This window comes from Triturus cristatus, chromosome 2_2 (genome assembly GCF_964204655.1).
Source record: "Triturus cristatus chromosome 2_2, aTriCri1.1, whole genome shotgun sequence".
Lineage (NCBI taxonomy): Eukaryota > Metazoa > Chordata > Amphibia > Caudata > Salamandridae > Triturus > Triturus cristatus.
The window spans coordinates 1,186,339,071-1,186,345,045 of record NC_140582.1 but is presented as its reverse complement, the minus strand read 5'-3'; positions in this window follow the sequence as shown (position 1 = coordinate 1,186,345,045).

Genomic DNA, 5,975 nt, shown 5'->3' with positions numbered 1-5,975 from the left:
GACGAAAACGACGCATCTTCACCCCTATGCACCCGCAGCCTGTGGGCTAGGTAACTTGGGTACTCCGGTGCTCATCAGGATAGTGACTATCCTAGTGTCTAGTTTTCAAGTCTCAACTTCCTAGCTACTCCGGAAGTGTCCTAAATCTATCTATTTCTAAACTGTAACATTGCTATTGACTTTTACGCATTACGCGTGAGTGTTTCCACTCTGCACACGAATCCCGTGGGCCTCCCACTCCCTAACTAACGCTAGTGTAGTGTAGCCCCAGCGATTCCCTAGGCCTAGGCCTATTCTATTTCCGTGACAGTGGTTCTTATACCACTTATTTAGTATATGGTTTGCGTGGCCCCTAGGGCCTAACTGTATTACTTACCTGTGTGACTTACTGTATGCATTAATAAGACTGTGTTGTACTTACCTCTAAACTCATAAAGAGTGCTGAGGGTTTGCTTAGAATAAATACACTTTATTTTATATATATATATCTGTTGTGGTGTCCTTTCATTTGGTATTCAAGGGATTATATATGGTATCACAGCTGGCTTCACATGCCATTCAGAGTTTAGCCTAAGACTGCTCTTGTCCATGCTACCACTAGGATAGCTGGTCTATAAGGTTGACTTTACAACCAATCACCATAAGGGTATTTGGACTGATATAAGGTGTACACTATAACTAGTGACATCATACATCAGGCCAACTTCTCACAGTGTGTGCTATTTTATATGGAATTACCTAAAGGTGAAAGAGTAATAAAATAGTTATGTAATATTGCTTTTTTAGCCATGCCTGTGACCCCACCCCATGCTCACTGGCCCCGGCCCCATTGCACTCACTGTGCATACACATATGCTGAGGCACACAAAATTAGTACATCTTGTATCATAGGCAGTAACCAAAGTAGTAATCAAAGGGAGTCAGTTTAAATTATTACTTTCTCTTTATTTTCCTATTCTTTTCTTCTCAAAACTCCTATACAAAACACTGGCAAGCCGACACGTGTTTCGTCCAACAGACTTTTTCAAGGCCAAGAGGTATAAGAAAAACGACCGGCACCCCAAAGCACAACACACCGGTAAGTAATCCGTGAAAGAAGATTCTGTATATCTGTAAACAGATGTAGGTTTTTCAAAACAAGTCATGCGTGAATTCAAAATCATGTACTGGATCACCTTATGTTGTAGATGGTAATGAAACCCAAACGTTAAGTGTAGCCTGCAGTTTCAACAATGGCTAACCGTACCTGCAGGTAATCAAATTGTATCATAGGAATCCTTCCCGATGGCAATAATTGCAAGCACTGGGACTTTTTGCCACCCGGTAGAAATGTTTTGCACAGACCTACGTCAACCTGTTATATGTGGTATGGGCGTAATACCAGTGAACCCCTTAATAAAAACAAGCAAGTAGTGTCGATATCAGCCGTGAAGTACCACGGTAACTGAACAATCCAAAGCCTTAGTAAGCCTGAAGCATAAGTGGCCCGTCAATCGTTCGGTAGCCTGTGAGCCTTTGCATAGACTTTTTTAATGCACTACAACTGCTAGTGGAAAGCCAGGACATATACTGACATCTCGATGGCCAGTGAGACAGGCAGATTTCTGCTACATTTAGGACCATTTATGAAATAAAAACTCAAGATCACCTAGTTGAGCACACGTTGTTTGTTATGTGACTCATGAAATGAGTTCCTAGTTCCTCAGACCTGGGTGGAGGGGGCATATGGTCATCATGAGAAGGTTATGAGGAATTCTGGGTATCCTGGCCATCACGCTCTGTCACGCAATCACTCGTCAGCGAGTTAGCTGATGTAAGGAATGCCTATGATATACTTTGTTTCCCATGCACTTTATTAGAAGGAGGGTGTAATGCTCCGCAGGGCCTTCGTAGCATAAGGAAATCACGGGACAACCCTGGGACATGCGGTCGGGGCTTCAACCGACTTCTAGGGGGTGGGGGCAAGGCAGGCCTAATTACTAATGGCAGAGCTGCAATAAGGGACATCTACTCAGGTACTCCGTGTAGGAGAGTAGGATCTGCTTCACATGGGTACCCCCACTTTTTGCTGGTGTTTCACAGTTTTTCAACCTTAGTCTGGCTGTGGCCCTGCTAATCAGCACCACAGCCTAGCTGCTTCCTCTCTAAAATAGTTTGCATGTACCTTAGGTGCATATCTAATTGGATTCTGGAGTGCCTTATAAGCCCCTAGTATATGGTATACTATGTACCTAGGGCATAGGTACCTCAGAGGCCTACCAGGAGCTGCAGCATGTATTATGCCACCCCTGGGAAGCACTCCAAAATGGCACCACAGGTCTGCTACTGCAGCCTGGGTAAGGGTGTGCTTGCACCCCTTACAGTGGTATAGGCTACCTATATCCACACATATATACAGACACATACACACCTATAATTCACTCCTATGGCAGGCCTTGACAATCCTAAAGGCAGAGTGCTTGGTTTTGTGTGAGAGGGTGCCCAAGCATGAGCTGAGCCCCTCTGCAGCTTTCGGAAATCCTTCCTTATAGCTGTTCTGTGATACAGCCATACCATATACTCTTAAGTGCATTATAACCTCGTGGTAAATGCTAACTTTGGAATTCCCGCATCAAAACATGTTGTGTTTGGTGTCAAACGCTTTGGAATACTACCCCCACCCCCCACCAGTTCTGGTGGCAGGGGCAGCATTCTACCCTTCTAGAGGGAAAGACATGTTCACACTGGTCAAACCCGGTAGGACTTTCCTGAGCCCTGGCATCCCAAAATGGATGCCTCTGCCACAGACACGGGTCTGGCCTCCTGCTGCTGACCGAAACTCCGGCAGGGGAGGCCTGGACAATAGGTTTCCTGTCGAAGGTAGGTGTGAACACCTCCCCAGACAGGCAGATGTGTATTGGGGCTGGGCGGGAGCACTCTCTAGTGCTTTGAAGTCCTGCACTGGAGGCACGTTTGCTATCCTTGTGCATAGCCCAGTTCAAACCGGTTGCAGGGGTTACCTGCCCCTGCTCTGGCACGAAACTGGACAAAGGAAATGGGTGTAACCACCCCTCTTTCCAAGCCCACCCATAGGTGGGGCCTTAGAGTTAGTCCATCCCCTAAACTTGGTATAAGTATAGGAATCCAGTCCCTAGGACTGTAAATTACCCTAGACGAAACTGCATCATATATCCTGGACCTTCGACGTTCTATCCTGACTAGAAGATTGAAGAAATCTCCCTTGGGGTCAAGGAGTGACTCCCCTGCTTGGCAGGCACCAAAGAAGCAACTGACCAGTCTGCATCGCTGAAGTCTTTGCATCACCAGAGGTGGATTTCCAGACTTCCCCGAGGCTACCCTGAGTCCACAGCAAAGCTGAGGCCCGTGGCTATCGTGGGTGACGTGGAACTGTGACCCTTGGACACCGTGAACTTTTTCAGCAACACTATCTTCCTGGTCCTCCTCGAAGTCTTGAGCACTTCCTGCACTGAAGATTGTTGGCCTCCACTCCACGAGTGACCCGTAGGCCAGTTTCAAGTGGTACCACTCGAGGCTCCTTCGCGATCACTAGCCCGTTGGCTAGCAGGTCCCCACAAAGGCAACTCCTCTTCTACTTGGGCTTTCCTGGTTGCTCCAGATGTGCCCTGACTTACCCTCGCTGGGTGAGTCCCTCAGACCTTGCTGGTCTGCACCGCAGTCCTTTCTCTGAATTCCAGTGACTTGCCGTTGCCAAGGCTTGTTGGGTCCATTCTGGTCGCCGACACCGCAGCACTTGACAGACTTCGTCGGACAGCTCGAATCCGGCTCGTGGACTTCGTCGACGCCTCCTGGACCTCGTGGCTGAAGAGTCAACACACCCATCAACTCACCTGAAGCACCCGACATCTGTGGGCATTGGTCCATCCTGCCCTTGGTCACTGGCTATTGACCCAGACTCTGTCCCCTCTGCTTTCAGGTTCCTTCCATCCTAGATCCAGGTGTGGATCTCTTTGGACACTTCTCCTCTTCACGGCAGTAGCAGTTTCTTTGCAGGCTCCCATTGAAATCGACGACGCGACCCGACACCAAAAGACACCTATGCACCCGGCTTCCCTGGGTGAGGTAACTCGAGTACTCCGGGGCTCCCGTGGGTGCTAGCCCTAGAACTTCTTAAGTCCGAAAGGGTTTGGTCCTGACTCGATTAGAAGTGTCCCTAATCTTTAAATTTCCAACCGCGACATTGCCAATAGAAGATAACGGGAACCAGCGGTAGTGTTTACACACTGCATACAGTCCCTGTGGGTCCCCTGTGTCACTACCTTGGGTGGTTCCTTGGGGTCCCAGCGATTCTACAGGCTCTAGGCCTTGTGTCTAGTTCAGTCGTGGTTCTTATACCACTTTTTTGGTATATGGTTTGGTACGCCCCTAGGGCCCAAACCTGTATTTGTGCTATTACTGATAAATGCTGACTTGTAAACAAAGTACTTCGAACTCCAGTCTCATAAAGAGACTAGAGGGGTGTGTTTTATCCTAAATACATATATTTTGAAGATATACCTGGTGGGGTTGTCCTTTCATTTGATCATTCAAGAGATTATAGACTGGTAAAACAAGCTGCTTTACATTCCTTCAAGACTTAACCTGAAGGCTGCTCTCCATAGCTACCACTAGGATAGCTTTCAATAAAGGTTGTCTTTAACCATTCACAATAAGGGGTTGTTTGGACTGATACAAGGTGCCCACTGGAACTAGTGGACAGCATATATCAGGCCACCTTCTCACACTCCGTTCGTGCCGTCAGCCACGTGCGCTGACATCACCCTTTATTATATACTTCCTGGTCCGCGCCCGGCCCAGGGAGTTGACTGCGCTACAAAATATTGCAGTGGCCGGGTGGCTCACTACATCCCATCCAACCTAGGAACTTGGAACAACAACTGTAACAGAGTATCATTATAGTAACTTACTGAGACCGCCTCTACCAAGTGTCTTACAGCCACCAAATGTTCAGCCTTCATCTTGAAGCTCTCAACACAAGAAGTCCCGCAACCTGGAGCTCGGCTCCGGATTATTGCGTAGTCCGTAGTAGGGGTGCCTGCCCCGGTCTTCTCGGCTCTCAGCACCCTGGTGTTGGCTGTCACAGCTGGAGCCAGGATCACTTTGTTCGGCCAACCCCATGGTCTCTCAGGGGTAGCCTCGGCCGTCTGGCTCCCTTCTATCGGCACTTCTGCCTCTGTTTCTTCCCACACCTCTCTCTCGGGCTCTGACACCACCTCACTTGGACCCAGGGCCTTCTTGAACCATGACATATTTCGGGCTATTCTCTGATTTCCTTTCTCTGCAACAACCAGAGTTCTCTGGACCCTCACTACTTTCCATAGTTCGTGCTCAAATGGTGTGCGAAATTTGGATCCCGGGTGTCGATCTTTTCCTACCACGTAGTCTCCTACCTGGATGTCGGCCCGTCGAGCCCCTCTTTTCTTGCTGGCCCGGTCATTGTTACTTTGTCAGCGGGCCGGAGACCGCTCCACATCCAGAACCGCAGGGGTTCACACTTCACTGTTGGGTATACCATCCCTCACCGCTCTTTTTAACAGGAGCTCGTTGGGTGCACATTTGGTCATACAGTGAGGCGTCAAAAACTGGTACAAGCAGGATTCCAGATTGGTACCTTGAGCCACCCCAATCCTTAATGCTTTGTTTAATGTCCTCATGAACCGCTCCACATCGCCATTAGCCTGGGGCCATTGGGGTGTTATTTTCCGATGTCGTATGCCATGCTGATCAAGGGACACGCGGAATTCCTTTCCCTGAAATGGCGGCCCATTGTCTGTTCGGAGCTACTCCGGCATTCCCAGCAGGGCAAAGGTCTTCTTCATTACCGGCTGAATGCACTCAAAAGCCGTCGATGCGACCATCTCCACCACCGGAAACTTCGAATGGCTGTCCACAAACATGACCATTTGCCTCCCATCTGGGAAGCTCCCAAAATCCAAGCTCACTCGCGCCCATGGTGA